The 25,396-nt window shown below is 37.1% G+C and overlaps 1 non-coding gene across 1 annotated transcript; it reads right to left on the bottom strand.

The window, feature by feature from the left end:
• Window positions 1–12,286: 12,286 nt before the first annotated feature.
• Window positions 12,287–12,393, bottom strand: LOC141624150 (small nucleolar RNA R71). The gene has a single exon (XR_012533961.1). It is a non-coding gene; the product is annotated as a small nucleolar RNA R71 (small nucleolar RNA).
• Window positions 12,394–25,396: the final 13,003 nt, after the last annotated feature.

Raw genomic sequence — 25,396 nt, 5'->3', positions numbered from 1 at the left:
ATTTCATTTCTTTACCTTTCAAAACCAACATATTAGTCATAAATGCAAAGTCATCCTTGGTTCCACATACCATGTCGGTCTAAACCCAAGTACGATGATAAACATTGACTAATTACAAACAAATGAACTTAATACAATTAGTTCATAATCATTTTTCAAAACTATTCATGTCAAACTTGCAAAACCGAACCCGACATCGAGTATTGTCAATACAATGATGATTATTCAAGTCTTGTTCCTCATATTAACACAAAAGCGGTCTAAACGACCTTGTCAAACCAAGACTGGTTCAAACACCCTCTTTACAAACCATTTTACAAACATTTTAACAATCACAAGATGTCCCTTGGACAGTCTGCTGACTCGCGCTTAAACAGGCCAACCATTTTCAAGTTTTCAAACCAGGACAGGTCTGCTTGCATCGCCTGACGGCTCGCGCCTCAATTGGATGTCTGATGTAGACCCTGCTTCCTTTCCGGCACCTGTCTAGGACGATCCCAACTTCGGTTAACCCGAATACAGGACGGATCAGATGACAAATCTGCCCTTTTTACATTAAATTTGCAAAACGCCTTTCTAAGACAAACGGATCACGTTATGCACCATAAACCTAACTCGGTAAATGGATGTTTAATTTCCGTCTTACAGCAAATCAACACTAAATCCAACTTGACATCAATTACTTGATATTTGGATAAACATCCGACATAGAAAGCTCACATGTCAGGTTCAAACTTGTGGATGCGCATGTTGGAGTATGTGTCCTCGACAATAATGCGATCACATGTTTAAATCTGTTAATAAGAATACATGAGGGAAAGTAATTTTTATTGTCAACTGATCCACATTAATCGGTAATGATTGGCTGACTAGAGTTTGGAATTACTGTCATATGACGGTGGTGATCAGTTGATCCCTTAAGGTCATACCTCTAGGGTAACACTCTTAATTGATCAATTAATTAATTGTATATTGATGCAAGTTAATTAATCCTTTGAAATTGAAAATATGTTTTATTATTGAAGTTTTATTATTGTTTATGAAACAATTATAATTAGAATGAATAATGGATTATAATTACAAGGTGTTGTGAATTATAATTTAATGGTCCATTTTAAGTATATGTAATCTTGGATTGCTACTAGTGTTATTGTATGTGATTTATTTTGTATGTAATGATTTTTAATAAGTTAAAAATGCATTACATGGTCACATGTCTAGTAACATGTCACATATGTCACAAAATACAATTGACAAAATAAAAACTTAAAATGGAATCCCATTTTGTATAAGGGGACCGAAATTTTAAGGGTGGGGGACAATGGGTGCCTTTTGCTTAAATGCTTAAGAAAACTTTTTAAGCATGGTTTTGGGAATGCTAATCTAGGCTTTCTTGTAAAGATCATTTGTGAGAAATGATAAGCAAGGATTGGCCTTTCTTCCCAAGACCACCCAGCCCCCTCTCCCCTCTTTACCATAAGAATTGCTTTTCTTATGGTAATTAATTCTAATGTTTTTCTCTTCTTTTAGATCTCTAAAATTGGTTTGAGTTTCTACATAAAACATCATAGAAATACTAATATAAACATCTCATTACTAGGAGTAGTAATATTTTTACATTAGTAAACTTTTAAAGGAGACACATACTAATTTCTATAATCTAAATTAGTATATGTATTAAAAGGGTTATTTTGGTACAAATCCTTGAGGAGTAGATTCTAATATTGGATCTAAGTTCATCTTTGGAGCACTAGGATTTTCTTAAGAAGACTAATCTGGAAGGTGTCCAATTACTATAACCATTCGGCCCTCTTTATAAGTAGATCGATTTCTTCTTACTTTATTTTATATTGTTATGCATGCATAAGATCTTGTTAGTTTATGACTAAACTAAATTTTTATAGTTATTAGAAATGTCTAATATAAGAGGTTTATGAATCTTTCAATTGGTATTAGAGCAATGGTTGTTACATGCATAATCGATTTATAGTTTTTTCGAGTTATATGTAACTTAAATAAAACTAATATTTTCTGATTTATGAAGATAAAGGCCACGAAATTTTTGCATGATTAACATTATGGTCCTAAATTGATTTTAGGTCATTTTGATGATTTATGGTATTTTATTGCTCATTAATTTAATTTTTAGTATTTTTATTACATTTTAATTAGTAAAATGACTTTTAAAATACTAAAATTAGTTGGACTATGATTCTGACACTGAACCTTTTACACGACCTCACATGCAAATTTTTCTTATTGTATGTAAAATTTTGTATAAAAGTGTTTTATATTGCATGATTTATGATTTTTACATGATAAAAATGGATTAAATGGAGGTATTTTGGTTAAAATTAGTTAGACTTTGTTTTTGCCCATGAAATTTTAGTATGTTGTCACATGCAATATGTACACACTGTATGTAAATGTTAAGGTAAAATGGTTTTATTTTGCATGATTTATGATTTTTAGATGTAAAAATAACATAAACAGTGACTATTTTAGCAAAAATAGCTAAAAAAAAATTTTATGGCATGAAAATTTTTCCCAATGTTGTATATATGATATGAACATCAGATCTAAAGTTGCATGTCAAATTTAGTTTGATTTGGGTGATTATTGATTTTTATATAATAAAACTGATAAATAGCAACTTTATTGGTCATAATTGTAAATTCAATTTTTTGGAGCTTGAAAATTTGTTATTCCCAGGTTCTGGATATTTATATAGAATACTCGAAATTTTAATTTTGATTTTTCATAATTTTTATGTTTTATTTGGAATTAAAAGGTTAAAGTTATGTATTATGCGATTTATTTGTGAAATAAATTAAAAATATTCTATGGCCAAATTTTATTAACATTTTGGAATGTTTGAAATTTTCCAGAATATAAAAAATTATGATTTTGAAATTTTTGAATTTTTATGACTTATTGGGAATTATTTCTTTATTTTATGATTAAAAGATGTTTAATGAGCAATAATAGAATATCAAGTTGAATTATTGTCAAATATTTAGTGAATACTAAATTTTTGAGTCCTAAATAGGTTGGGGTAATTAACTTGGGCATAAATTTGATTTATGCAATATTGTGTGATTTTAATAAGTTAATAATCGCAATTATCCATAAAACCGGACCAAATATACGATATTAGCTTAAATAGGGCGATTTGGCACATCACATGGCATGTTTCATACATATATTAATGCTGCATTTTTAGTACGAATGTCAAGTTTCATTTTATGTAATTTTGAATTATGTAATTTGTACTTAGAATGGCTTTAGTTTTAATTGATATTTCCCGAAATGAATGGGGATATCGATTCGGTTATAATTATTGGTGATCTCGTATCACTTTTATTTTATTTTTTTGGTTTTTCTTTTTATAATGTATAAAGTACAAAAGCTATGTAATTTTTTTATCCCGGAGTTCCTTGAAGACGGTGCCATTCGGAAAGGCGTTCTGACAAAGACGGCGTTGCCTTGAAGTGCGTGCCAAATGAAGTTCAAGGGACCAAAGAGATGGTTTCCGAATTTGTAAATAGTTTATTAAATTTACTTTTTTAGGAAGGCCATACTAGGATTTTATTGCTTTGCTTTGCATTTATTTTATATGTTTGTATGCATAGCCAACTCGCCATAACTACACATGCATATCATTTTATCGAGTCATCGACCGTGTCAATTATAATTATCGTAGTTCACCGCATTAGTTCACTTAAAACGTGATAGATAACAAAGGCAAGACCTCTTACTAAATAATAATTGAGAGATGGCCTTACCAAAGACTAGAACCATGAGTCCCAATTTCATAAGGAAGTAGGCTCGGCTCACCGGGGTGCTAAACTTGTTACGTTGGGTAAGTGGGTAGTAAATTGTTATTACATCGAAATTTGGATTGAGCTCAACGGAAGTATTCGCGACCGTAGCCGCATGTATTCCGGGCTTATGATAAATATTAAAGTAATTTTATCGATCGAGAGTTCTAGAAGTAGAATTGATTAAAGAGTTAATCCACCAAGTTATATTGACAAGGGATGAATCGGCTCACCGTGCCCAAGTTAATATGAATTTTGATCTCGGGATCATTTATAATAGTTGGGTAGAGGTCACTATATAAATGCTTAAAACTTGTTTAAAATGTTTACATGTATGATTAAAATGACAAATGTTAATGTTTCCTTTACCTCCATATTGTATTCATCAATGGATCCTATCAATCCGACAACACCTATTACCATTGATGCTTGTCATAACTTATTTGACGATATTTGCTCCAACAACAACTTCGATACAACTAGAGAGCTTCATTTTGGGATCGGTTCCGACGGAAACCTTAATTTCATTACTTCCTCCATACCTCCTACTATGACTAGATCTTTTGTGAATGTGTCTCGGGATGACCATCTCACCAAATCTATGGGATCCTTATCTTTAGAAGAAAGGAATGCCGAAACTAGAGGGAGTCCTAGTTAGCAAGCTCTTGCAACTAAAGGGAAATGGTTCAAAAGGAACGGGAAGAAAAGTAGAAAGTTCAACAATGGGAACAAGATGGCTAGTGGGACTACCAAAGGAGCCCAAGTTGATGATGAGTACCATTATCGTCATGGCATGGGACATTGGATGAGGAATTGCTCCTTATATTTGGGAAATATTAGGGATGGACTTGTTATTCCACTCGGTAAAATTCCTTCTGAAATTTATGTTATTGATGTAAATTTTACTTCCACCACAACGTGGGTATTAGATACAGATTGCGGTTCTCACCTTTATAATCATTTACAGGGGCTAAGAAACGTGGAAAAGCTGAGCAAGGGCGATGTTGATCTCCGACTTGGTAATGGAGCTAGAGTAGCGGCCACATCCAAGGGAACTTATGTACTTGTTTTAGCAAATGTATTTGAGTTGTATTTGCATAATTGTTTTTATGTACCTTCTCTTTCTAAGAACATTATTTCTATTGCTATGTTAGACATAGAGGGCTTTAATTTTTCCATTAACAACAATTGTTATATCATTTCTAGAAATGACTTGGTTATAGGCCGAGGCTCTTCTATTGATGGCATTTATGTTCTAGAAACTTCAAACCCAAGTAAAGACATCTATAACATACAATCCAAGAGACTCAAATCAAGTGATCCAAATGAATCGTACATTTGGCATTGTCGATTAGGTCATATTAACGAGAATCGCACAAAAAGATTAGTTTCAACTAATGTAATTAAACCATTTGATTTTCAATCATATGGTATATGCGAATCTTGCCTCCTAGGCAAAATGACTTGTAATCCTTTTAGTGGTAAAGGGACACGAGCTAGTAAACTATTGAGCCTTATACATACCGATGTATGTGGACCAATGACTATCACCGCTAGGGGTAATTATGACTACTTCATTACCTTCACCGATGATTTAAGTAGATATGGGTATATCTACTTGATGAAATTCAAGAGTGAGCCTTTTGAGAAATTTAAAGAATTTCAAAATGAAGTAGAAAACCAATGGAACAAGAAGATAAATACACTATGATCCGATCGTGGTGGTGAATATCTTAGTAATGAATTTGATTCACACTTGAAAGGTTGTGGCATTGTGTCACAAAGCACTCCACCCGGTACACCACAACTTAATGGTGTTACCGAGAGGAGAAATCGAACCCTACTAGATATGGTTCGATCTATGATGAGTCAAACCAAATTACCCGACTCGTTTTGGGGATTTGTAATCCAAACCGCAATCAAATTATTGAACAATAGTCCGACAAAAGCAACCAAAAAGACTCCATATGAGTTATGGAAAGGAAAGGTTCCTAATATATCCTATATGAAGATGGAATGCTAATCTAGGCTTTCTTGTAAACATCATTTGTATGAAAATGAAATCGAAGCCTACTAGATATGGTTCGATCTATGCTAATCGGTAATGATTGGCTGACTAGAGTTTGACATTACTGTCGTATGACGGTGATGATCAGTTGATCCCTTAAGGTCATGCCTCTAGGGTAACACTCTTAATTGATCAATTAATTAATTGTATATTGATGCAAGTTAATTAATCCTTTGAAATTGAAAATATGTTTTACTATTGAAGTTTTATTATTGTTTATGAAACAATTATAATTAGAATGAATAATGTATTATAATTACAAGGTGTTGTGAATTATAATTTATAGGTCCATTTTAAGTATATGTAATCTTGGATTACTACTTGTGTTATTGTATGTGATTTATTTTGTATGTAATGATTTTTAATAAGTTAAAAATGCATTACATGGTCACATGTCTAGTAACATGTCACATATATCACAAAATACAATTGATAAAATACAAACTAAAAATGGAATCCCATTTTGTATAAGGGGATCGGAATTTTAAGGGTGGGGGACAATGAATGCCTTTTGCTTAAATGCTTAAGACAACTTTTTAAGCATGGTTTTGGGAATGCTAATCTAGGCTTTCTTTTAAAGATCATTGTGAGAAATGATAAGCAAGGATTGGCCTTGCTTCCCAACACCACCCGACCCCCTCTCCCCTCTTTACCATAAGAATTGTTTTTCTTATGTTAATTAATTCTAATGTTTTTCTCTTCTTTTAGATCTCTAAAATTGGTTTGAGATTCTACATAAAACATCATATAAATACTAATATAAACATCTCATTACTAGTAGTAGTAATAGTTTTATACTAGTAAACTTTTAAAGGAGACACATACTAATTTCTAGTATCCAAATTAGTATATGTATTAAGAGGGTTATTTTGGTACAAATCCTTGAGGAGTAGATTCTAATATTGGATCTAAATTCATCTTTGGAGTACTGGGATTTTCTTAAGAAAACTAATTTGGAAGGTGTCCAATTAGTATAACCATTCGGCTCTCTTTATAAGTAGATCAATTTCTTCTTACTTTATTTTATATTGTTATGCATGCATAAGATCTTGTTAGTTTATGACTAAACTAAATTTATATTGTTATTATAAATGTCTAAAAAGAGGTTAATGAATCTTTCAGCGCATTCATGTATTTACCCGTTTTATCAACTTTTGCATTTAACCAACCAAGATCGATCAGTAGAGGCCGCTACCGCGGGCGGGATTGGGTGTCTGATTAAAGGGCTTCCCAATACGTACCTTCACCTCTTACTCATAAACTTTGGATAGTGGACAACCTTATCCATGGCGTACGAGAGTCATTCTAGAGATAGGATGCTAAAGAGGGACAACTCTTTATCTTTAGTACCTATGTCGAAAACCGCTTTTTGCCTTGGCTGACCTAGGTATAAAGTGGATTCGAACGGGTTCCAAGCATCTCGCAAATGCTTGGTGGCGACTCCGAACATCTCTTGCATCGTTTCAAGACCCTTGCCGAGACGAAACCGACCAATCTAAAACGATCTGGTCGAAAGCACTTTTACGCCGCCGAGCGTGGCTTTCAAAAGACCGCTATACATCTAAAGATTGGCTTGGCGTGTAGGTGGGCCCATTTCCACACTTATGCACATGTTATGCTTGATGAAATGCTTGATTGACAACCTAGCATGAATCTCTTATCCATTCAACAAGACTTGTAAGACATAAACTAACTCAAGGCTTGTTAGACCATCCATATAGTTGAATAGGAAAATTTAAGTCGACTTGTAGGTGTTGTAAAGTCTTGACCGACTCGGCTCCGAGACCCAAAATTTCCTAGGAATTTTAAGATATAAACTAACTCGATTCCAATATAACAATAAATTGCTTTCATCTATGAAACTTGTTTATGTGATCTCATCATGATTCCCCTATGAACCCATGATACCCTAGTACTTTAATCAATTGTTTACAAACCCCATTTGCTTGCTTTGCTTTACTTACATTTATTTACCTTGCTTTTGTTAAGTAGTTTAGGTTGCAAATCTCAACCTCAACCCAAATTATGACACCAAAGACATAGCTTTCTACAACCGATAAATCAATATAATACCCGTCCCTTGGGATCCGACCTTTATTTATCGCTCTACTAAGAGTAGTTTGTTGAGATTATAAATAGAGTTTTGATTGGTGAGCTTAGACGACAAAGTTTCGACCAAATCATGGATCCTACAACAACACTTACAATATCATTCCATTGCTGTTGGACCGTTGGATGGAAGTATATAAAGGAAAGGATAAGGCGGCTTATATTGTGAATGGTGGGTTGGTAACAATGTTTACTAAGCTAAGAATTTCGAATAGAATTTCAATGAAGATAAGGCTTATTGTCCTGTTCGTGGAGGCACACTTCTTGATATAGCCTTGCTCGCTAATCGATACAAATGGATCCAAAAAAACGATTGAAACAGGAAAATTTGAGTGGTTGATAAAAGGTTACACCTCCATTCTACTACCACATGGGAAACATTGCCGCCTCAACGCACGGAGGTCGAACTACCTACTCTTTGTCTTACATCTTGAAGCACCAACCAAAAATGGGCAGAAACCCCCTTTGGTACACCAACAAGCAACTACGTCTACGACTATTGTGATACGTCCCTTCCCCTTTGAATTTCAAGCCATTGCCCATGATGACACCGAAGTCATTGAGGGTAATGATTATTTGACGCATTTAATGAAATATATCCATAAGGAAGTGCACAAGGAGTGATTCAACAACTACTATGCTCAATATCCACCACTCTTTAACTTGTCTGGGCAAGGGCTCCATAACCCTAATAGATCCTTCCCGGATTGGGTGGATAAGAATCTTTTCTTTCCTTTCTTTTCAAGAGATGAGGGGGAAGGTAGTAGGATGAGGCTGCATGAATAAAATGATGAAGAAGTTGGTGAAAGTGAAGTTGAAAATGGAAGCAATGTAAATGAGGATGGTTTAAGTTCAAATGATGATGAGGGCACTATTAGCGACAATAGTGGATGATGGGTGAGAGCTAGTGGCATAATGAAGGGAGGTATGACCGATGGTTATTGGTTGCTACCATAGCATCTAACTATGGACGTAACTTTGTGAGCACCCCCCCCCCCCCCTTCTTTTTGCTTAACTCTCATGTTCTTTTATCTTGCATTGTATTATATTCGTTTCATGATAATGTAGTTCATTCGAGACTCAATTTGGGTTTCCTTGTGTATGAGTATTTGAGTCCTAGGTTCATCAAAAGACTCACACCTCGACAACATTGAGGTGATTCAGGTGACTATCTTTTTGCTCCCACAAAGGAAAATCCAAATTGACAGTCCCATTTGCATATTGCATACATGGCCTTATGGACAAACTTTCCTCTTTTTGCATTAGAAATAGTATTGTAAGTGGTTTGGGGAAGTTTGAGCACAAGTAGCCCGAGTCAATTCAAATTGGCTATCTGAACAATAGAAAGCAAGCATCACTTAGATAAGATTAGTTCTATCACTTGTATTATATGACATGTAGTCACTTGCATTTATTTACTTAGAGCATGTATTCATTCATATCATGCATTGCATCTTGCATTTGTATTTTAATTTCCAAATATTCAAAAACTCAAAAGCAAGTTTTTACTTTCCAAATATTAAAATCTAAAAACAAGTTGTTTATTTTTAAGAAAAATTGTTGATTAAAGTCTTTTAAAAACCACTTTTTGAAAATTACAGTCTTATAATTTTTTTTTTGAAAATTACATATATAATATTACTTCTGATCATAAATTACAATCAAAACATTAACTCCGGCGGGAAATTGATGCCAATTTGAATTTTTGTGACTTAAGTTCATTTTTTTAGACAAAAATACTCTTACCTTCAACCTTTATAAACCCTTATGTTCATCCCCAAAATCAGATTTCACAACACATCTTTTCTCTAATTCTTCATTTCTTCAAAAAAATTGATGTGACCATAATTAGAGCATATTTAGTCCCCGAATTAGCCTTGTTCCCATGCTTTTTAGTGCATATTTGGGTCATTTAATGTCTTTAGTTCTTTGTTTTGCATATTCTTTGAGGTTTTGTGTCCTTGGTAGGAAAGGAGTGCAAACCTTGCATTTTCATGGCAAAATAAGGCAAAATTGATTGAATTCAATGACCAAGCATCAAAGGAGAGACAAGATTAGAAGGCCTTTATACATACTATAGTAGATGGGCAATGATGAGAAAAGATCCAAGCATCCCCGAGGAAATCCTCAAGGATTTTATGAAGAAAAAGGAAGAAAAGAAGAAGGAATGAAACTGTTTGACAATCCGTGCGGATTGCCCTGAAGACGCCCGTCCCTCACCCACAATCCGGGCATCTTCCCCCTCTGGACGCCCGTCCAAGAACGCCCAAATCCGCCCGTCCCGTGCCAAAGACGCCCGGATTCCCAGACAGTACTTTCGTCTTCTACAAGCTTCAAGGAAGGATGCGCATCTTTTTCTAAGACTGGCGAAAAAGAGACCGGAGTCTCCCTAGAGACCGGCGATTCCTCAAGGACTTAATCGTCATTTAAGCCTTTAGTAAACCCTAATTTATGTACCTAATCCCCACTATAAATACCCCATTAGTCTAATTAAAAGAGCATGTTCTTCTTAGCAATATTTAGTGTAGTTAATATCAATCAAATCTCTCTTTAATCTTGTAATCGACATTTAATCAAGTTTTAATACAAGTTTTATTTCATTAATCTCTCTCTTGTTTATCCTTTATTTTGGGTAATTGAAGATTATTAGGGTTATTATTGGGAGATTGACAACCTTCCAATCAAGCATCAAGTACTTCTTTTATTCTTTGCTTTATTATTGGAATCATTAGTAGGTATAATTCTCTTAATCCCTTTTTAATTATTGTTAATCACTTTCATTTATTCATCATGTTTCACTTTGTTGGTATGATTGACAACCTTGCTAGCATGTTCAACATAATAATGAGTGAGTAGTTTCTTTAGCTAGGGTTAATGGGTAATTAGGGGAAACCAACATGGGGAATGATTCATACTTAAATTAATATGCTTTCATAGTTTATTTGCTTGCTTATTGTGATCTCAACTTATGCACATGTTATGTTTGATGAAATGTGAGCCTATGAATCCTTACATTTTTTACCCATCACCTATCTTTTCAATGAAACTTGTAAGACATAAACCAACTCGAGTCTCATTAGACCATGCATATAGTTGAGTAGGGAAGATTAAGTCAACTTGTAGGTGTTGTACAATCTAATCGATTCGGCTCCGGGACCTAAACTTTCCTAGGATTGTAAGATATAAACCAACTCGATCCATCACAACAATTATTGCTTGCTTATAACTTGAGAATATGTTTTTATGATCAATTCCCGTGAATCCCCTATGACCCCATGACACCCTGGTGCCTTTTATCAATTGTTTACATCCCTTTTAATTCGTCTTGCTTGTTTACTTTCATTGCTATTTAGTTTAGTTATCTTCTACTTCAAACCCCAATTGTGACACACTTAGACACCACTAGTTGCAATAGAAATCTCATCTCAATTCCCGTCCCTTGGGATCCGACCTTTACTTGCCTCTTTACTAATTGTAGAGTTGTTGGTGAAGTTAGAAATTGTGTTTTGGTCTAGGTGCTCCTAACGACAAGTAGTGAAAACTAAACCCCTCACGAGGGATCACGACCAAAAATGGCGTCGTTGCCGGGGACGGTGTTAACTTGATTTAGATTTTCTTGTATTGTTATTAGTTGTGTCTTTCTTTGCCTTGGGGAAGTAAAACTCCTCAAGGTTTGTTCTAATTATTTTCGAGTTGTTTGATATTTTGAATGTCTAGAAGATCACAAGGTAACTTGTTACCCTTTGATCACGAAATTGAAAGGACTTTGACAACCAACAGAAGACTTGCTAGGAGAACTTTGAGAGGTATTGGTGAGGTTGTAGATATTCAACCAAATACTATTGAGTTCATCAACCCTTTTGCAAGAGAAGGTGAGGAGAACCCAACACAAAATCCAACACAAAATCAACCCACAATGCCTAAGTTTTCATCACATTCCGTACCCACCGAGGAGAACCTACCCAATGGTACTCCCACACCACAACATTTAACCGGAAATTTTATTGCCAAATCCGCATTTATCCAATTAGTCGAAAGAAGCCAATTTGGGGGGATGCCTAGTGAAGACCCTCACTCTCATATGGAGACTTTTTGCGACTATTATGATGCGATTTCTCAAACCGGTGTAACTCAAGACCAAATTCGATGGGTCTTAATTCCTTTTTCTCTAATTGGCACCGCGAAGCAATGGTTGAAAGGCCTTGATAAGGCTACTCTCGGAATCGATTCTTGGAAGAAGTTGGCTCTAACTTTCTACAAAAAGTTCTATCCACCGGAAAAGATTAACATGCTAAGAGCTCAAATTACGGGCTTTAAGCAAAGAGATGAAGAATCTTTGTATGAAGCTTGGGAGCGATTCAAGGGAATTTGCCGCTCATGTCCTCATCATGAACTTAGCGAGTGGTTCTTGGTACAACAATTTTGGAACGGACTTTATGAAGATTCAAGGAACATTCTCAACATGGGATCAAATGGAATGTTCACCGAAGTTGATGACAATCAAACTTGAAACAAAATTGAAGAAATGGCGGTCCACAACTCACAATATATTAGACCTCGCAAGGCTACTAGAGGAGGAAAGCATGAAGTGGACTCCATTACTCAATTGGGTGCTTAACTTAGTGCTCACATTGATACCATCAATTTGAAGTTTGAAAAAGCTATGGCTAGACTTGAAGAAGCCTCAAAATCACCAAAGCATCATGTTAATGCCATGACGGCATCTTCATCAATCCCAAGTGGGATATGTGAGAATTGTGGAACTTTGGGACATGACCAAAGTGAATGTAGGGGAACAAATGAACAAGTGAATTCTTTCCAAGCATACAAGAGTGGTACCCCTTATTCAAACTATTACAATGAAAACACCAAATTCCATCCAAATCTCTCATACAAAAGCCAAAATGTTCAAAACCCTCAACCAACATACACCCCACCTCCCATGAGAAACCAAAATCAAAGACCCTTTTACAACCAAAACTAAGGTTTTGATGTCCAAAAAGCGGTCCTCCAAATGCAAAAGAATCACCAAGAGTTTTTCACTCAAATGCAAAAGGATAGTCAAGCAAAGGAAATCACCATCAACAACATCCTAGCTCACACCAAAATGTTGGAAACCCAACTGACTCAACTAGCATCTTCAAGCTCACAAAGACAAAAGGGGCAATTACCACCTCAAAGTAATCCCCCAAGACATGAAACGGTTAGTGCCATTCACTTGAGGAGTGGTACAAGGTATGAAGCACCAAAGAAGCAAGTTGAGGATGAAGTTGTGGAAGCTAATGACAAAGAAGAAATTGTGCAAAACTCCAAGGATAGAGAACCATCAAAAGAAGAAATTTCAAAGAAAAATGAAGACAAGGTCAAGGAGAAAGAGCCCATTGTGATTAGACTTCCTTTTCCAAGTCGCCAAGCCAAGCCCAAATTTGATTACCAACTTGGAAAATTTATGGAAATTGTGAAGAATTTGGAAATCTCGATTCCTTTCACGGAATTAATCAATCACGTGCCGGCCTATGCAAAATACATGAAAGACATCCTCACAAAGAAGAAGTCGATCCGGAAGCTTGAGACTATCGCCTTCACTAAGGTGAGTAGTGAAATCCTTCAAGGGAGTTCACCTCCAAAACTCAAAGATCCGGGAAGCTTCTCAATACCGTGTACCATTGGCGGCACCACCATCAACAAAGCCTTATGGGATCTAGGGGCTAGTGTGAGTGTTATACCGTACTCGGTGAGTAAAAGGTTGGGGATGGGAGAGCTTAAATGTGTTGGGAAATGTGTCCTCAACAATAGTGCGATCATATGATTTAAATATCATTATTAAATATCATTTTAAAGAATACAATTGGGAAGTATTTTTACTGTCAACTGGTCAACATATATCGGTAATGATTGGCTGACTAGAGTTTGACATTACTGTCGTGTGACGGTGGTGATCAGTTGACCCCCTAGGTCATACCTATAGGGCAACACTTTTAATTGATCATTTAATTAATCGTATAATGTTACGAGTTAATTAAATTACTTGAAAAATTGACGGACGATTTTGGAAGTAAAATTTACGTATCAAATTAAAATGTGATTAAATGAGATACGGTCTGAGTAATCGAATTGTATCATTACTCGGATGAAATTATCGTTTAAAGAAACGATTGGATTTGAATGAATTATTATAAATGCGATTTATAAACGGTAAAATATTTTGGTACAAGTAATTATGAATTACTAAGTCGATTTTTGTATATGACGTATTTTTTATTAATACGTTGATTTTTAAATGATAAAAATACATAACAAATTTATGTCACATATGACATGTGACATATTGACAATTGACAAAAATAAAATGGATTCCATTTTATCTTCAAATGGACCGAAATATGGGTGTGATTAACAAATTGTATTGTGTTAATTAAGATTAATGGAATTCATGATTTTTACTCTAATTTAGGCATGCATACCTAGTGTCTTTTGTGTAAGAGCACAAAGACCATGCATAGGCCATCTCCCTTCACCCTACCCGGTTTTCCCTTGGAAAGAACAAGGGCTCATTTACTTATTATCTTTATCATTCACCATATGGAGTGTGTGTTAGATAATTTTTATTCATTCACTTCATATTATTATTTTTAGAGAGATAAAAATAACACTCTTCCTCACCTCTTCTCCTACCCGGTTTTAGGAGCCAAAACCAAACAATTCTGGCACAAAACTCACCAAACCAAACTAGAAATACTCCTCAATTAATGTAAGATAGAACATAGGAGCAGAAACCGTCAACCAAACAACATTTCTTTTCGAATTTTTCTTTCTTTTCTTTCTTTATTTTTCGGTTTCTTCTTCTTTTTCTTCGAATTTTTTTCTTTTTTTTTTTTTTTTTCAACTTCTCTTTTTCACGTCTTTTTTTTCATCATCCTTCTTTCCTTCATAAATTACCAACTCCAAAATCAATATGATATGAACCAAAATTTGGATACTGTAGACAAAATACCGCAGAACAATCTAAACTAGCTTGACAAGGCAGGCTAAATTTGGATGTAGCTAAGGGTCAACAGGCAAATTTGGCTAATGTGGAGTTTATGGGTAAAAATGAAAGAAAGGGAAAATGTAAGCACCTCCCTGCATGTGACACCAACCACTAACCCGAATGTATGACGGCAAAAAGCAATTGAATTTCATATATGTGCAAATTGATGAACATGTTATGCAAGGAGTAACTACTCACAATCCTACATGAAACTGGTCATAAATGACACCAGTTTATACGGCTCTAAATCTTAGAATTTATAAGTAGGTTGCCAAAATTTCAGGTCAAGTCTATATGTTCAGCTAAATTTAACATTAACTCGTAGATATGCAAAAGACAAAGCTAAAAGATAACAGTTAAATGCAAGGCTTAAGCAAAAAGGCAGTTGCAGTGCAATTTCATCATAGAAATCTACCGTTCCGACTCAACCTATATGTAAAAATAAACGTGAAAATTTTTGAATTTTTAACAATTTTCTGATTTTTATTGAATTTTTGATTTTTATGAAAATAAACAACAATGCATACTGAAATTGAACGTGATAACAGAAATGCAATAAAAACAAGATACAGACACAGATATGGATGCATAACCTCCCCAAACCAAACTGTACAATGCCCCCATTGTACCAAAACATGGAAAGGAAATGCAAACTGAAAGGAGAAAGAGAGTAAATGCGGAAAAACTCACAAGATTGCGCGAATAAGGGGACCTCCCCAAACCGACCATGAAATGGGAGGTTGCTAAGGGCCCGGAAAACCGTCTCAGTAAGCTAATCCAAGTCAAAAGCGTGAAAGGGCATCCAAAAACTGCTCGATCGAGGAGAATAGCAGTCGATCGAGTAGTTCCTCATCTTGCAGGTGGTCGATCGAGTAGATTAATCACTCGATCGAGTGAATTCATCAGCAAAAGTGCTCGATCGAGTAGAATGACTACTCGATCGAGTGATCCTCAGTGTAATTCCTGCAAAACGCAATAGAAACAGCCCGCAACTAACAAAGACAAGCTTAACTGAGACCGTCTATGGTATAAAAACCATTTATTACAACTGAAATAAAATAAAAATGCAAAATAAAATCGCCGGGTTGCCTCCCGGGTAGCGCTAGCTTCAGTCCAGCTCGACCTTCTTTTTCTTCGAGCCTTTATGGTTAATTACAATCAAAACAGCTCAAAGCGCGCAGCAACCTGTCAAATAGCTGCGCATGTGCTACACAGAAGAGTAGGTAGCACCAAAGTGGAATAGCAAGGTAGGAAATAAAGATATGTAAACATTTAAGTCTAACAAATTTCCTATGGACGCTCCTAAATTTATCCACAAAATATAGGAGCGCGGGAGCAATTGTCAATAAAGTAGGGCTCCATTTCAGATTAACGATTTTGTGATGATAAGGATGGTGAAAAATCATTAAATTGTACGACCTACTAGGAAGGGGTAAAGCATTGGGATGCGCAGCAAAAGTCAACTGAGGCAATTTACTATTAAAACAAACAATAAATAAATTATCGTTTACTACCTCGTGTCGGTCACTCTCAATGACGGAATCATCGACAAAGGAAGATATTACCTCTTCCGTGCTAGGAGCAATTACCGACTCAAATTTGCCTCTTTGACACCCTTCTTAGTGGAATTCGTCCCGTAAATCGCAGCCTCAAGTGCATCCAACTCGGCTTTGAATAGGGAAGATTCACCGTATCCATTATCGTCATCGAAATCGTCATCAAAATCAAACCCAAATGACGAACCAAAGCTCCCAATGGCCAAACTACTCGATCGAGTAGAATCTTCATTCGATCGAGCGGTTTCCTCTCCGATTTCCACTCGATCGAGTAGAATGTTCACTCGATCGAGCACTTTCTCTTGGAAAATCACTCGATCGACCAATAATTGTCACTCGATCGAGTGATTCCTCTATCTGTGTTGGAATCCTCGTGTGGGGCGGTGAAATATGATAAAAACTCGTCATCCGAGTCATAGAAGTCATCCTCAGCATTGGGTAACACGGTATCCTGCGGGAAGAACCGCTCTCAACAAGGTATACCTCTTCGGTTGCCAATTATCCGACTCACCGCTAATCGAGCAATTTTAGACTCCGGCTCAATGATTTGAGCATCCGCACGTCTATCACTCTCTCGTCTCACTCGGTCATAACTTTGGATTTGAGATGCAAGTATCTCCATTAAAGACCTCGGTTCGCAACCTCTTCTTCTTGCATCTCACCGCTAAGCGAGCAATGTCGGTTTCGAGCCTTTCAAGTCGCGAAGAAGTGCGCCTATCATGATCTTACCTCACTCGGTCACGATCTTGCAATTGAGATGCAAGTGTACGCAATAAGGATTTCAGCTCCGCAATCTCTTCTTCTTGTATATCCGGAGGATCTTGTTGCGGCGGCCATTGATAGGGTGGATGTGACGGCACAACTGCAGGTGCATTGTGCTCGCAGAACCACATCTCCGTAGCGGATCACCGGCTGTTCCATATAGTTGGACATCGGTGATGGGTCAAAGGTACTCAAGCCTTCCTTTGATGTCTTTCACCTAGAACTGTCTAGGTAGTACCTGTAAGGCCTATCAAAACAAAGACTCAAGGAAAAAGATTAAAACGGCCTCAAGGGAAAAATCCCCGAGGCTAAAACAGATAAAATTAAACAAATAAATAAATAGATTGCCTCCCCGGCAACGGCGCCAAAATTTGATACTGTCGTTTCGTACCAAAAATAAAATACCTAAGTACAACTAACAGAAGTCAGCGGTAAGTAGGGTCGATCTCCACAGGGAGGCGGTGTACTATCTATTTGTCTATTTATCTGTCTAATGTCACGATGGGGGTTTGAAAGGTTTTGACTATACTAAGAGATTAAGGCGAGGGAAATGAATAAGAGAATTAACAGTGAGAGAAAGGAAGTATGCTAGGAGTCGGTCTACCGTGGCAGCTATCAGATCTTATACTATCGGGAATACTAAGGCGATTAGGCTATTGATAAGAAGAGCTATGGTCGTCACCTTTCGGTCCTTAAACCGCCCTAGAGCGTAAACAGCTTAACTTTCGCCCTCACTGCAATACCCTATTGTAATTAAGCAAGCCTTCCCTTCCAATCTTTCGATCTAGGTCGGGGTTAACTAAATTTATGGTCTCCTGCATGCATTCATTCGACCGGATAACAATTAAATTGCCTAATACAATTCCTATCGCAAGACTAATCTATATAAGTCAGTTAAAACATTGCTACCACGGCTTCCCTAATCCTAACATACTACGGGGAATTAGCTACTCATAATAAAATAAGCAATGACAATAATTAAAGAAGAAATAAGCATTAAAAGAGAATAAGAGAAGAAATTACTGAATTAAGTGATCCGGAAAAGAAAGAGCAAAGTAACAGTGTAAAAGTGACAGAGTAGTAAGAGTAATTAGAGAGGAGAAGTCCCCTCATTATGTCGACCTCCTATCCTATTTATAAGAAAAATAGGATTATTAACCTAATTGCGGAAAATAAAGCTTAAAAGCCCAGCCCGTCAAGGATTGTTGCTCGATCGAGCACTTAAGGCTCTCGATCGAGTGATATTCCTTAGCATTCCTCTCGATCGAAGACAATTCCTCTCGATCGAAGACTTCTTTCCCTTTAATCACTCGATTGAGAAGAAGTAGCTCTCGATCGAGCAAATGGGCTCTCGATCGAATAAAAATAGTTCTCGATCGAGCACTTCTCAGCGCGTAATTCCTGCTTTGCGCACTGAACTTCAAACGGCTGCCATTTCTTCGTTACTTGGTCAAACACGGTGATTCCGGTGGCATTGGAAAGCTAAAAGGACAAACTTTCATCTCCAATTGGAATAACCTGAATATCCGTTGTAGAACTCGAGATATGGCTCTTACAAGCAGGAACTAGCAAATTGAAGCACTCTCTTGGCTCGCCTAACTTCCTTACTCCAATGCGCATATCAAAATAGCTACATTCCCGCTCCAAATTCACTCTTCCTCCAAATGCATGCTAAAAGGATGGTAAAAGGCTTGATTTCAGTACTTTTGGGTTCATTCCTGCAAATAAGACAAAACAAACCAAAGGAGCATATTCGGGGCATTTCGTAGCATAAAACCACGATAAAAGCATAGAAATACGTGCATAAAGTAGGCTAATAAGACTATATAAAATGCACGTATCAAATCTCCCCAAACCAAACCTTTACTCGTCCCCGAGTAAACTAAAATGCAACTAAAGGAACGAGAAAGATAACTCAGAGCTAGCTACAAATGCCCACTTAAGCCAGTTTAATGCAAGCAAACTAACACTTATAGCAAATAGTCAAATGCAAACGAGTTATAGGATGTTTATAAATAAAGCTGAACCGTCGACCTTGCAAGACCTTTAACAATGGACACTCACGGGTCACTCTTCTCTCATGAAGCAAAGGGTGAACATATATGTATAAGAGAGAAAGAGAAATAGTCGCTCACCTAAACTACGACCCACATAAACATGCATGCAACTAATATGATAGACAATTCTAGCTACCGTACACACATTCCAACCAAACGAGGTCCTGTCACAGCCGAGGGCTTACAAAAATATGGTAAAGTGAGGCAATGGGTAAGAAAAGGCAAAACATTTATGGGAATGTGGAGGTATAGGTGATCAAGCTAGTACCTAAACAGAACCATATGACAACATCCATTTCCAACTCAATTATGAATTTAAGCATACGCCCTTCATTTGGCACAAAACTCACCAAACCAAACTAGAAATACTCCTCAATTAATGTAAGATAGAACATAGGAGCAGAAACCGTCAACCAAACAACATTTCTTTTCGAATTTTTCTTTCTTTTCTTTCTTTATTTTTCGGTTTCTTCTTCTTTTTCTTCGAATTTTTTTCTTTTTTTTTTTTTTTTTCAACTTCTCTTTTTCACGTCTTTTTTTTCATCATCCTTCTTTCCTTCATAAATTACCAACTCCAAAATCAATATGATATGAACCAAAATTTGGATACTGTAGACAAAATACCGCAGAACAATCTAAACTAGCTTGACAAGGCAGGCTAAATTTGGATGTAGCTAAGGGTCAACAGGCAAATTTGGCTAATGTGGAGTTTATGGGTAAAAATGAAAGAAAGGGAAAATGTAAGCACCTCCCTGCATGTGACACCAACCACTAACCCGAATGTATGACGGCAAAAAGCAATTGAATTTCATATATGTGCAAATTGATGAACATGTTATGCAAGGAGTAACTACTCACAATCCTACATGAAACTGGTCATAAATGACACCAGTTTATACGGCTCTAAATCTTAGAATTTATAAGTAGGTTGCCAAAATTTCTGGTCAAGTCTATATGTTCAGCTAAATTTAACATTAACTCGTAGATATGCAAAAGACAAAGCTAAAAGATAATGATTAAATGCAAGGCTTAAGCAAAAAGGCAGTTGCAGTGCAATTTCATCATAGAAATCTACCGTTCCGACTCAACCTATATGTAAAAATAAACGTGAAAATTTTTGAATTTTTAACAATTTTCTGATTTTTATTGAATTTTTGATTTTTATGAAAATAAACAACAATGCATACTGAAATTGAACGTGATAACAGAAATGCAATAAAAACAAGATACAGACACAGATATGGATGCATAACCTCCCCAAACCAAACTGTACAATGCCCCCATTGTACCAAAACATGGAAAGGAAATGCAAACTGAAAGGAGAAAGAGAGTAAATGCGGAAAAACTCACAAGATTGCGCGAATAAGGGGACCTCCCCAAACCGACCATGAAATGGGAGGTTGCTAAGGGCCCGGAAAACCGTCTCAGTAAGCTAATCCAAGTCAAAAGCGTGAAAGGGCATCCAAAAACCGCTCGATCGAGGAGAATAGCAGTCGATCGAGTAGTTCCTCATCTTGCAGGTGGTCGATCGAGTAGATTAATCACTCGATCGAGTGAATTCATCAGCAAAAGTGCTCGATCGAGTAGAATGACTACTCGATCGAGTGATCCTCAGTGTAATTCCTGCAAAACGCAATAGAAACAGCCCGCAACTAACAAAGACAAGCTTAACTGAGACCGTCTATGGTATAAAAACCATTTATTACAACTGAAATAAAATAAAAATGCAAAATAAAATCGCCGGGTTGCCTCCCGGGTAGCGCTAGCTTCAGTCAGGTCCCAGCTCGACCTTCTTTTTCTTCGAGCCTTTATGGTTAATTACAATCAAAACAGCTCAAAGCGCGCAGCAACCTGTCAAATAGCTGCGCATGTGCTACACAGAAGAGTAGGTAGCACCAAAGTGGAATAGCAAGGTAGGAAATAAAGATATGTAAACATTTAAGTCTAACAAATTTCCTATGGACGCTCCTAAATTTATCCACAAAATATAGGAGCGCGGGAGCAATTGTCAATAAAGTAGGGCTCCATTTCAGATTAACGATTTTGTGATGATAAGGATGGTGAAAAATCATTAAATTGTACGACCTACTAGGAAGGGGTAAAGCATTGGGATGCGCAGCAAAAGTCAACTGAGGCAATTTACTATTAAAACAAACAATAAATAAATTATCGTTTACTACCTCGTGTCGGTCACTCTCAATGACGGAATCATCGACAAAGGAAGATATTACCTCTTCCGTGCTAGGAGCAATTACCGACTCAGCTGCCTCTTTGACACCCTTCTTAGTGGAATTCGTCCCGTAAATCGCAGCCTCAAGTGCATCCAACTCGGCTTTGAATAGGGAAGATTCACCGTATCCATTATCGTCATCGAAATCGTCATCAAAATCAAACCCAAATGACGAACCAAAGCTCCCAATGGCCAAACTACTCGATCGAGTAGAATCTTCATTCGATCGAGCGGTTTCCCCGATTTCCACTCGATCGAGTAGAATGTTCACTCGATCGAGCACTTTCTCCTGGAAAATCACTCGATCGACCAATAATTGTCACTCGATCGAGTGATTCCCCTATCATGTTGGAATCCTCGTGTGGGGCAGTGAAATATGATAAAAACTCGTCATCCGAGTCATAGAAGTCATCCTCAGCATTGGGTAACACGGTATCCTCTGGGGAAGAACCGCTCTCAACAAGGTATACCTCTTCTGGTTGCCAATTATCCGACTCAGCTGCTAACTGAGCAATTTTAGACTCCAGCTCAATGATTTGAGCATCCGCACGTCTATCACTCTCTCGTCTCACTCGGTCATAACTTTGGATTTGAGATGCAAGTATCTCCATTAAAGACCTCAGTTCTGCAACCTCTTCTTCTTGCATCTCAGCTGCTAACTGAGCAATGTCAGTTTCGAGCCTTTCAAGTCGCGAAGAAGTGCGCCTATCATGATCTTACCTCACTCGGTCACGATCTTGCAATTGAGATGCAAGTGTCTGCAATAAGGATTTCAGCTCCGCAATCTCTTCTTCTTGTATATCAGGAGGATCTTGTTGCGGCGGCCATTGATAGGGTGGATGTGACGGCACAACTACACCGCATTGTGCTCGTGAGAACCACATCTCCCGTAGCGAGATCACCTACTGTTCCATATAGTTGGACATCGGTGATGGGTCAAAGGTACTCAAGCCTTCCCTTTGACTGTCTTTCACCTAGAACTGTCTAGGTAGTACCTGTAAGGCCTATCAAAACAGCACTCAAGGAAAAAGATTAAAACGGCCTCAAGGGAAAAATCCCCTGAGGCTAAAAACAGATAAAATTAAACAAATAAATAAATAGATTGCCTCCCCGGCAACGGCGCCAAAATTTGATACTGTCGTTTCGTACCAAAAATAAAATACCTAAGTACAACTAATGTAAGTCGGTAAGTAGGTCGATCTCCACGGGAGGCGGTGTACTATCTATTTGTCTATTTATCTGTCTAATGTCACGATGGGGGTTTGAAAGGTTTTGACTATACTAAGAGATTAAGGCGAGGGAAATGAATAAGAGAATTAACAGTGAGAGAAAGGAAGTATGCTAGGAGTCGGTCTACCGTGGCAGCTATCAGATCTTATACTATCGGGAATACTAAGGCGATTAGGCTATTGATAAGAAGAGCTATGGTCGTCACCTTTCGGTCCTTAAACCGCCCTAGAGCGTAAACAGCTTAACTTTCGCCCTCACTGCAATACCCTGTTGTAATTAAGCAAGCCTTCCCTTCCAATCTTTCGATCTAGGTCGGGGTTAACTAAATTTATGGTCTCCTGCATGCATTCATTCGACCGGATAACAATTAAATTGCCTAATACAATTCCTATCGCAAGACTAATCTATATAAGTCAGTTAAAACATTGCTACCACGGCTTCCCTAATCCTAACATACTACGGGGAATTAGCTACTCATAATAAAATAAGCAATGACAATAATTAAAGAAGAAATAAGCATTAAAAGAGAATAAGAGAAGAAATTACTGAATTAAGTGATCCGGAAAAGAAAGAGCAAAGTAACAGTGTAAAAGTGACAGAGTAGTAAGAGTAATTAGAGAGGAGAAGTCCCCTCATTATGTCGACCTCCTATCCTATTTATAAGAAAAATAGGATTATTAACCTAATTGCGGAAAATAAAGCTTAAAAGCCCAGCCCGTCAAGGATTGTTGCTCGATCGAGCACTTAAGGCTCTCGATCGAGTGATATTCCTTAGCATTCCTCTCGATCGAAGACAATTCCTCTCGATCGAAGACTTCTTTCCCTTTAATCACTCGATCGAGAAGAAGTAGCTCTCGATCGAGCAAATGGGCTCTCGATCGAATAAAAATAGTTCTCGATCGAGCACTTCTCAGCGCGTAATTCCTGCTTTGAGTACTGAACTTCAAACGGCTGCCATTTCTTCGTTACTTGGTCAAACAGGGTGATTCCGTTGGCATTGAAAAGCTAAAAGGACAAACTTTCATCTCCAATTGGAATCACCTGAATATCAATTGTAGAACTCGAGATATGGCTCTTACAAGCAGGAACTAGCAAATTAAAGCACTCTCTTGGCTCGCCTAACTTCCTTACTCCAATGCGCATCTCAAAATAGCTACATTCCCGCTCCAAATTCACTCTTCCTCCAAATGCATGCTAAAAGGATGGTAAAAGGCTTGATTTCACTACTTTTGGGTTCATTCCTGCAAATAAGACAAAACAAACCAAAGTAGCATATTCGGGGCATTTCGTAGCATAAAACCACGATAAAAGCATAGAAATACGTGCATAAAGTAGGCTAATAAGACTATATAAAATGCACGTATCATAGGTGTTGTACAATCTAATCGATTCGGCTCCGGGACCTAAACTTTCCTAGGATTGTAAGATATAAACCAACTCGATCCATCACAACAATTATTGCTTGCTTATAACTTGAGAATATGTTTTTATGATCAATTCCCGTGAATCCCCTATGACCCCATGACACCCTGGTGCCTTTTATCAATTGTTTACATCCCTTTTAATTCGTCTTGCTTGTTTACTTTCATTGTTATTTAGTTTAGTTATCTTCTACTTCAAACCCCAATTGTGACACACTTAGACACCACTAGTTGCAATAGAAATCTCATCTCAATTCCCGTCCCTTGGGATCCGACCTTTACTTGCCTCTTTACTAATTGTAGAGTTATTGGTGAAGTTATAAATTGTGTTTTGGTCTAGGTGCTCCTAACGACAAGTAGTGAAAACTAAACCCCTCACGAGGGATCACGACCAAAAATGGCGTCGTTGTCGGGGACGGTGTTAACTTGATTTAGATTTTCTTGTATTGTTATTAGTTGTGTCTTTCTTTGCCTTGGGGAAGTAAAACTCCTCAAGGTTTGTTCTAATTATTTTCGAGTTGTTTGATATTTTGAATGTCTAGAAGATCACAAGGTAACTTGTTACCCTTTGATCACGAAATTGAAAGGACTTTGACAACCAACAGAAGACTTGCTAGGAGAACTTTGAGAGGTATTGGTGAGGTTGTAGATATTCAACCAAATACTATTGAGTTCATCAACCCTTTTGCAAGAGAAGGTGAGGAGAAACCAACACAAAATCCAACACAAAATCAACCCACAATGCCTAAGTTTTCATCACATTCCGTACCCACCGAGGAGAACCTACCCAATGGTACTCCCACACCACAACATTTAACCGGAAATTTATTGCCAAATCCGCATTTATCCAATTAGTCGAAAGAAGCCAATTTGGGGGGATGCCTAGTGAAGACCCTCACTCTCATATGGAGACTTTTTGCGACTATTATGATGCGATTTCTCAAACCGGTGTAACTCAAGACCAAATTCGATGGGTCTTAATTCCTTTTTCTCTAATTGGCACCGCGAAGCAATGGTTGAAAGGCCTTGATAAGGCTACTCTCGGAATCGATTCTTGGAAGAAGTTGGCTCTAACTTTCTACAAAAATTTCTATCCACCGGAAAAGATTAAC

Source organism: Silene latifolia, chromosome X (genome assembly GCF_048544455.1).
Source record: "Silene latifolia isolate original U9 population chromosome X, ASM4854445v1, whole genome shotgun sequence".
NCBI classification, from domain to species: Eukaryota; Viridiplantae; Streptophyta; class Magnoliopsida; order Caryophyllales; family Caryophyllaceae; genus Silene; species Silene latifolia.
The sequence above is the reverse complement of the archived record's forward strand: the minus strand, read 5'-3'. Positions and strand labels throughout refer to the sequence as shown.